Consider the following 10084-nt stretch of genomic DNA (forward strand, 5'->3'; position numbering starts at 1 on the left):
AAGTGTAGATAATAAATTTAAATATCATTTCATACCCACCATTATCCATTTTTAACATGAGCAATTTTTTTTCCAGTTACTTGCATATTTATTTAATCAACATTTACTGAGTAGCTTTATTTTCTTGGTGCTAGCAGCATAAGATATGCAGGATGAGTCCTGTATATATATATATATATATATATATATATATATATATATATCAATTTCAAAAATATGTATCAATATATCAATTTCAAAAAACAGGCAAAACTACTATTTTGTTTAGGGATGACTACGTAGGTGGTAAAATTATACATGAAAGCAAGAAAATGTCTATCATAAAATTCAAGGTGATGATTACATCGAGGAAAGGTGAGGGAAACATCACCTTCATCATCAAGAGAGAACACACACCCGGGGTAGTGCAGGCTTGGGCCAGGTAGCCCATCCTTCTACACATTTTTAGACTGCCTGAGTCTCTTTCACATAGAAAAAAGTGACGGCATAGATATGAACTGAAAACATACAGTGTGTGCCAGAATAGGGGAATTTTTGCACTTGAAGGATGCAAATGATGTGCACTCCTTTTTAAAAAAATGATTTTATATTTGCTTATTGACTAAAGATTTGGTTCTTTTATGTCTTCTTAGATTTCCCTTATGTTATCCAAAATGTTATTTTAAGTTCCAGGATACATGTGTAGAATGTGCAGGTTTGTTACATAGGTATACATGTGCCATGGTAGTTTGCTGCACCTATTGACTCAGACTCCAAGTTCCCTCCCCTCGCCCTTACCCCCCAATAGGCCCTGATGTGTCCCCTCCCTGTGTCTATGTGTTCTCATTGTTCAACTCCCACTTATGAGTTACAATATGTGGTATTTGGTTTTCTGTTCCTCTGTTAGTTTGCTGAGGATGATGGCTTCCAGCTTCATCCGTGTCCCTGCAAGGAACATAATCTCATTCCTTTTTATGGCTGCATAGTATTCTGTGGTATATATGTACCACAATTTCCTTATCCAGTCTATCATTGAGGGCATTTGGGTTGGTTCCATAACTTTGCTATTGTAAATAGTGCTACAACAAACATACATGTGCGTGTATCCTTATATTTATAACTGCTGGGTAAAATGGTATTTCTGGTTCTAGATCCTTAAAAGGATCACCATACTGTCTTCCACAATGGTTGAACTAATTTACATTCCCACCAACAGTGTTTAAATGTGTCCCTATTTCTCTATGGCCTCACCAGTTTCTTGACTTTTTAATAATCACTGTTCTGACTGGCATGAGATGGTATCTCATTGCGGTTTTGATTTGCATTTCTCTAATGATCAGTGATGTGTTGATTCTTTTTCATATGTTTGTTGGCTGTGTGATATGGTTTGGTTCTGTGTCCCCACTCAAGTCTCATATTGAACTGTACTCCCATAGTTCCCACATGTTGTGGGAGGGTCCCAGTAGGAGATAATTTGAATCAAGAGGGCAGTATTCCCCATACTATTCTCATGGTAGTGAATAAGTCTCATGAGATCTGATGGGCTTATCAGGGGTTTTGCTTTTGCATCTTCATTTTTCTCTTGCTGCCACCGTATAAGAAGTGCTTTTCACCTCCCACTATGATTCTGAGGCCATCTCAGCCATGTGGAACTGTAAGTCCAATTGAATCTATTTTTCTTCCCAGTCTTGGGTATGTCTTTATCAGCAGTGTGAAAATGGACTAATACAGTAAATTGGTACCAGTAGAGTGGGGCATTGCTGAAAAGATACCCAAAAATGTGGAAGCAACTTTGGAACTGGGTAACAGACAAGGGTTGGAAGAATTTGGAGGGCTCAAAAGAAGACAGGAAAATATGGGAAAGTTTGGAACTTCCTAGAGACTTTTTGAATGGCTTTGACAAAAATACTTATAATGATATGGACAATGAAATCCAGGCTGAGGTGGTCTCAGATGGAGATGAGGAACTTGGGAGTTGAAGCAAAGATGACTCTTGTTATGTTTTATCAAAGAGACTGGTGGCATTTTGCCCCTGCTCTAGAGATTTGTGAAACTTTGAACCTGAGAGAGATGGTTTAGGGTATCTGGGCAGACGAAATTTCTAAACAGCAAAGCATTCAAGAGTTGATTTGGGTGCTGTTAAAAGCATTCAGTTTTTAAAGAGAAACAGCATAAAAGTTTGGAAAATTTGCAACCTGACAATCGATAAAAAGAAAATCCCATTTTCTGAGGAGAAATTCAAGCCAGCTGCAGATATTTGCATAAGTAACAAAGAAGCAGTTGTAAATCCCCAAGACAATGGGGAAAACATCTCCAGGACATGTCAGAGACTTTAGCAAGCCAACATTCAAATCCAGGAAATACACAGAACACCACAAAGATATTCGTCAAGAAGAGCAACCCCAAGGCACATAATCCATCAGATTCACCAGGGTTGAAATAAAGGAAAAAATGCTAAGGGCAGCCAGAGAGAAAGGTCGAGTTCCCCACAAATGGAAGCCCATCAAACTCACAGCAGATCTCTTGGCAGAAACCCTACAAGCCAGAAGAGAGTGGGGGTCAATATTCAACATCCTTAAACAAAAGAACTTTCAACCTAGAATTTCATATCCAGCCAAACTAAACTTCATAAGTGAAGAAAAAATAAAATTCTTTACAGACAAGAAAATTGCTGAGAGATTTCATCATCACCAGTAGTTCCTTTCCATGTTTAGTGCTTACAAGAGCTTGTGAAAGAAGCACTAAACATGGAAAGAAACAACCAGTACCAGCCACTCCAAAAATGTACCAAAATGGTAAAGACCATCAGCACAATGAAGAAACTGCATCAACTAACAGGCAAAACAACCAGCTAACATCAAAATGGCAGGATCAAATTCACACATAACAATATTAACCTTAAATGTAAATGGGATAAATGCCCCTATCAAAAGACACAAACTGGCTAATTGCATAGAGTCAAGACCCATCTATGTGCTGTATTCAGGAAACCCACCTCATGTGTAAGGACACACGTAGGCTCAAAATAAAGGGATGGAGGAATACTTACCAAGCAAATGGAGAGGGAAAAAGCAGGGGTTGCAATCCTAGCCTCTGATAAAAAGGACTTTATACCAACAAAGACAAAAGAGACAAAGAAGGGCATTACATAATGGTAGAAGGATCACTGCAACAAGAAGTGTTGGCATATATATATGCCCCCAATACAGGAGCACACAGATGCATAAAGCAAGTTCTTAATGACCTACAAAGGCACTTAGACTCCTACACAGTAATAGTGGGAGACTTTAACACTCCACTGTCAATATTAGATCAACAAGACAGAAAATTAACAAGCCACAGCAATCAGGTAAGAAAAAGAAATAAAGGGTATTCAAGTAAGAAAGGAGGAAGTCAAATTGTCTCCATTTGCAGATTACATGATTGTATACTTAGAAGACACCACCGTGTCAGCCCAAAATCTCCTTAAAAAGCAACTTCAGCAAAGTCCTAGGATACAAAATCAATATGCAGAAATCACAAGCATTCCTGTACACCAATAACAGACTAACAGACAGCCAAATCAAGAGCGAACTCCCATTCACAATTGCTACAAAGAGAATAAAATAGGAATACAACTAACAAAGGATGTAAAGGAGAACTATAAACCACTGCTCAAGGAAGTAAGAGAGGAAAAAAACAGATGGAGAAACATTCCATGTTCATGGTTAGGAGGAATCAATATCATGAAAATGGCCATGCTGCCCAAAGTAATTTATAGATTCAATGCTATCCCCATCAAGCTACCAATGACCTTCTTCACAGAACTGGAAAAAAAAAAAAAACCCTAACATATGGAACCAAAAAAGAGCCTGCATAGCCAACACAATCTTAAGAAAAAGAACAAAGCTGGAGGCATCACACTACCCGACTTCAAACTATACTACAAGGCTACAGTAATCAAAACGGCATGGTACCGGTACCAAAACAGAGATATAGACCAGTGGAGCAGAACAGAGGCTTCAGGTGCAATACCACATATCTACAACCATCTGATCTTTGACAAATCTGACAAAAACAAGCAATGGGGAAAGGATTCCCTGTTTAATAAATGGTGTTGGGAAAACTGGCTAGTCATGTGCAGAAAGCAGAAACAGGACCCCTTCCTGAGACCTTACACTAAAGTTAACTCCAGATAGATTAAAGATTTAAACATAAGACCTAATGCCATCAAAACCCTAGAAGAAAATCTAGGCAAAACTATTCAGGACACGCGCATAGGCAAAGGCTTCATGACTAAAACACCAAAAGCATTGGCAACGAAAGCCAAAATAGACAAATGGGACCTAATTAAATGCTAGAGCTTCTGCACAGCAAAAGAAACAGTCACTAGAGTGAATCGGCAACCAACAGCATGGGAAAAAATTTTTGCAATCAACCCATGTGACAAAGGGCTAATATCCAGAATCTACAAAGAACTAAAACAGGTTTACAAGAAAAAAACAAACTCATCCAAAAATGGGCAAAGGATATGAACAGATACTTGTCAAAAGAAGACATATATGAGGCCAACAAACATGAAAAAATGCTCGTCACCATTGGTCATTAGAGAAATGCAAATCAAAACCACATTGAGATACCATCTCACTCCAGTTAGAATGGTGATCATTAAAAAATCTGGAGACAACAGATGCTGGAAAGGATATGGAGAAATAGGAACACTTTTACACTGTTAGTGGGAGTGTAAATTAGTTCAACGATTGTGGAAGACAGTGTGGCAATTCCTCGAGGATCTAGAAATAGAAATTCCATTTGACCCAGGAATCCCATTACTGGGTATATACCCAAAAGATTATAAATCATTCTATTATAAAGACACATGCACACATATGTTCATTGTGACACTGTTTACAATAACAAAGACCTGGAACCAACCAAAATGCCCATTGATGATAGACTAGACAAGGAAATGTGGCATATATACACCATGGAATGCTATGCAGCCATAAAAAATGATGAGTTCATGTCCTTGTAGGGACATGGATGAATCTGGAAACCATCATTCTCAGCAAACTGACACAAGAACAGAAAATCAAACACCGCATGTTCTCACTCATAGGTAGGTGTTGAACAATGAAAACATATGGACACAGAGAGGGGAGCATCACACACTGTATCCTGAGACTTTGCTGAAGTTGTTTATCATCTTAAGGAGTTTGGGGGCTGAAATGATGGAGTTTTCTAAATATACAATCATGTCATCTGCAAACAGGCAATTTGACTTCCTCTCTTCCTATTTCAAAGTCCTTTCTTTCTCTCTTACAATTTCCATGTTATTGTGTGTTTTTGAGTGAGTTTCTTAATCCTGAGTTCTAATTTGATTGCACTGTGGTCTAAGAGACTGTTGGTTATGATTTCAAGTTCTTTTGCATTGAGTGATATAATTTTATAACGGAAAACTTACATCACTCCTTTTTCTTCTTGACTAGCTTCTACTTGTTCACAAGATTTTATCCTAATGTAATTTTATTTGCTTAAATGTCTTCTATTGATCACCCTCTCTGTAATAAAATATGTATATTATTTAAATTATTTTTGAATATTTGGTAACTTTAAGTGTTTAAATTTTTTCTCCAGAGTTGTGTTATCCTTATAATTATTAAAACTTGTCAAAATAACAAATATATTAAAGTTTTTACCTATTATTAAACAAATGCTTGTTAAAAATAGAAATGGCATCTTGCTGCACCGCTCAGGCTAGCCTCAAACTCTTTGGCTCAAACCATCCTCCTGACCGCAGCCTCCCAAGTAGATGAGACTATTGCACCCACCTCATAAATGCAATTTTTAAAAAAGAAACTACATCTCTGAATGAGATTAGTGAAGTTTTTAAATTGCTGAGATTTTAATTTCAATTAGTTCATCTATCTTTGGATAAAAATTACTTATTACTAGACTAAGACAGAGTTTAGGAGCTGTTAAGCATATTGTAAAAGACTTTGACATGGGTAAGGAGATTCTTTGGTTTCCTTTGAATGAAAAGCTGGGTGTTGTCTAGCAGGACTCTCCTCCCACCAGCAGGTGTTCTGATTCTATAAGGGTACATGCCTTTGATGGACTTTGACAGTTTATTTTATAACTCTGTACACTGTAGCAAGTTGAAAGTAAAGAAAATGATGCTTGTCCATGAAAATATAAACTAGTTTTGACTGATAAACAATTGACGCCTGCTCTTCAGAAAACAATTCTAAACATCAGATTTCTTTTCTCTTTAAGATAAAAACCAGTTCTACATCTCTTAGCAGATTCATTTTAGCATTCATGATTGCCTATATACATGTAATATTTTTCCTTTATGAAAATTATCCTGTAACAATAAATTATGTTTCTACCTTTAATTGTTATAGACAAAAGCACTAGTAACTTTGTTAAAACATCTGTGGTGATGGGAATGGAAGGAGTTTGGCTACAGTGATGACCCAATTCTTTAACTTCTAAATTATATGTCAAATTTCATATTAAATAATCTACAATCAAAATTTGTAATGATCTTACATCTGAAAATTCAATTTAGTTCTCCTTCAATTTTGAAAGCAAATAATTGGAAACCTTCAAGTCAACAAAGGTGTGTTGAAAAAAAGAATTGGAAGCCATCTGACTCACATCTACTAGCCATTGGTCATTTGCTTTCTCAAAGTCATTATTTTGAAATCTCCCCTTGTTTGGACACTGGAAGTGTTGATATCGTGAGACAATGTACCATAGTAAGGCCTAAAATGGTGACAAATATTTATTTATTTTGTCAAGTGGGAGAAGGCTTATTATAAATAGGGAAGTAGAGAGAAGGCCACAGGCTTATTTTAAGAGCGGGAAATTTTAGGAGAGAAAATATTTATGAGTTGAGGATATGGATACTGATTCCCTTAAAAGTACCCTGGAAAGTCTTTGCCAACTATCTTGAATATGTATGTCCAGTGTGAAGAGCACTCCTTTAAGTCGTAAGGGAGAAAAGCAACCCCCTTTAGAAGCAGTTGAATTCAACAGAACCAGTGGAAGAGTTCTCACAACTTTGACTATGCTTCCCAGTTCCAAATCCTTGCCACTTTTCTGACATTCTTCCAGTATCCATTCTGCTGAACTCTAGGTTTCTTCCAGCAATATCTGCACAAGCCTTAGCTGCTTTGCCTCTGGGATATGGAGTAACTTGGTTTTTGATTCACTGATTCCCTGAACTTACCCTGACCCCTTTGGTTTGCCTTTCTGTGCAACCTCCCATTATGCCAGAGAGTATTTACAGAATGTTTTTTAAGCTTTGCCCTCCAAAGCTTTTATGGATAAAAACATGGGAAAGTAGAGGTCACAGCCCAAAATACCTCCACAAAGAGCACAAATTTATTAAATGTTATGTTTTAACATACTTTTTCATTTGAACTTTGCATTTTATTTCATCATTTACCAACATTCATCTTAGTTTTCCAGGATATTTTAAAGTACTTGCCACTGAATAAAATTATGCTGGAAAAAGACATGTCAGGATTTTCTGATGCCTTAGAGCATTTCTTTGCATTCCACCAGGAAGATCTGTTTAAGAAGTGTATCATGAAGACATTTAAAACAATGACTGACACCCACTGGACCAGCCTTAGCAGAGAGCAGGCCCCAAGAGAATAAAGCACAAGTTAGATAAGTTTTAAAGTTGGGAAGAGGAAAAATAGGAAAGTTGGAAACATACAATCCTGCCCATTCCAGATGGACATTGTAGTGCAGTCCTGAACAGCTCTTGGGGAAAACATCCTGCAGCAACAGGTGCTGTAAAAAAGAAAGCACTAGAAAGCCATGGAGAAAGAAAAAAAAGCAAAGAATACAAAAGAGGTATACAAAGGATACAGTTAGATTATTCACGATTTTGAACAGCCATCCTCCAGAACAACAAAACTACTGGTGTTGTAAATAGCATATAAAACAGAGGAAACAGAGCCAACGCTTTTATTCAGACTTCTAAGCAGTGTAACGCTCCTTTGTTTTGTTTTGTTTTGTTTTGTTGTTTGTTTTGTTTTGAGACAAAGTCTCACTCTGTCGCCAGGCGCCAGGCTGGAGTGCAATGGCACAATCTCAGCTCACTGCAACCTCCGCCTCCTGGGTTCAAGCAATTCTCCTGCCTCAGCCTCCCAAGTAGCTGGGACTACAGGCGCACGCCACCACGCCCAGCTAATTTTTCTATTTTTAGTAGAGACGGGGTTTCACCATGCTGGCCAGGATGATCTCAACGTCTTGACCCCGTGATCCACCCGCCTTGGGCTCCCAAAGTGCTGGGATTACAGGCTTGAGCCACCGCGCCTGGCCGCTCCTTTGAAATGATAGCTTCACTCAGACAGCCCCTGAGTCAGTAGAGATTAGGAGGTAGTAAAAGAAACATTGAGTCTTCCTCACCAAAAAGGACAATGTCAGGGCCAGGCATGGTTGTTCACACCTGTAATCCCAACACTTTGGGAGGCCAATGCAAGAGGATCACTTGAAGCCAGGAATTCAAGACCAGCTTGGACAATATAGCAAGACCACATCTCTCCCCCCCCCAAAAAAAAGGGACGATGTCAATCTCTCCTTTCTATCACAGGCAGAGATGGAACCATACGTTCACTGTTTTCATGGTTTCAAAGGGGGAAATAAAAACCAATCTATTATTTTCATATTTCATTTGCATCATGAACAAGAAGAAACACCTAGCCTAAAGGAGAATGGGCATTCTTTTCAGGGCTTGGACAACATAATCTCCTACATCCTTTTAGCCCCAGCAGAGGGGGCAGGCATGCTTCCACAGAATCACTTACAGTGGGTGCCAAGACCTTGGCCTGCTTTTTTTCAGTCTCTTTCCTTAAAGCCACTAAATCATGGGGCTTCTAAATAATACACTATGAAGAGATGGATTGATCATCCATCAAAAGTTGCCAATTACTGATGCAGGGGCTATCTCAGGTCAACTGGGTGGATGCCACATATGGGTAGAAGGCTCTCTTGCTGCCAAAGGTCTATTTCTAATGCACACAAAATGGCCAACAGCCAAGTTTATCAGATATGGACATGGTGCCTGGAGGATCAGTTCATCAGTACTTATTATTTATCTACTGTGCCTCAAGCACCATGCTAGACACTGTAAGAAAGACCCAAAGCAGCAAAAAAATTTGGGACCTGCCTTGAAACCATTCACAAACTGATTGGGCAAATGGGATTAACCCACAAGAGACAATTACTGAGCAATAAAGAGTTAAAATGTTCCAGTTGCAGAAGGTTTTATGGGGAAAAGAAGATATCTAGCCAAGCCAGATCAGTAAACAGTATATGGATGGACCTGAGAGATAAGAAGGCATCCCTCACAAAGTCAGCCCTCTGGGCAGAGGCACTGAGGAAAAAGACACCATGATAGGGATCAAGGGCAGGGAGGGAGAGGAAGGGAATGGAAGAGCAAAGACAGGGTGTGACTAGCATTCAGGAGCATTGGAAAATAAAGCCAGATTAAGGAAAGTCAGGCAGAGAAACGTGAAGCTTGACAAGGTAATGGAAAGGAGGTTATAACTGGTTCGAGTTCTCCTTTGAAAAGGGCTTTTAATATTTTTCCTTTTTATTACATGTTTAAGGTTTACAACATAATATTTTGCTATACATATACATAGTGAAGTGATTACTACAGTTAAGTAAATTAGCATATCCATAATCTCATCTAGTTTTCGTGTGTGTGTGTGTATGTGTGTAGTAAAAGAACCTAAAATCTGCACTCCTACCAAATTTCCAGTATATGATACATTAACTATAGTTCCCATGCTGGACATTTGATCTCTAGACTTACTCATCTGATACTACTGCATCTTTGTATCCTTCAACCTAAGTCACCCTATTTTCTCTTTCCCCCCACCCCTGGTAACCACCTTTCTACTTCTGTTTCTGTACAGTTGATTTCTTTTTTCTTTTTAGATTCCACATATAAATAGAGCATGTAGTATTTTTCTTTCTCTGTCTGGCTCATTTCACTTAGCATAATGTCCTCTTGTGCATATGTTATCACAAATGGCAGCATATTCTTATTTAAGGCTGAATAATATTCCATCATATATATTATATATATATATGTGTA

The 10084-nt window shown here is 38.2% G+C and overlaps 1 long non-coding RNA gene across 1 annotated transcript in view; it reads left to right on the forward strand.

The window, feature by feature from the left end:
- Positions 1 to 3010: 3010 nt before the first annotated feature.
- LOC116558620 overlaps positions 3011 to 10084 on the forward strand; it is a 15470-nt gene continuing 8396 nt past the window's right edge. The window contains exons 1-2 of the long non-coding RNA XR_004272096.1: positions 3011 to 3157; positions 3369 to 3371. This is a non-coding gene — a long non-coding RNA (uncharacterized LOC116558620). The remainder of the gene's footprint in view (positions 3158 to 3368; positions 3372 to 10084) is intronic.

Source organism: Sapajus apella, unplaced genomic scaffold (genome assembly GCF_009761245.1).
Source record: "Sapajus apella isolate SASKATOON/1434 unplaced genomic scaffold, GSC_monkey_1.0 scaffold22, whole genome shotgun sequence".
NCBI lineage: Eukaryota > Metazoa > Chordata > Mammalia > Primates > Cebidae > Sapajus > Sapajus apella.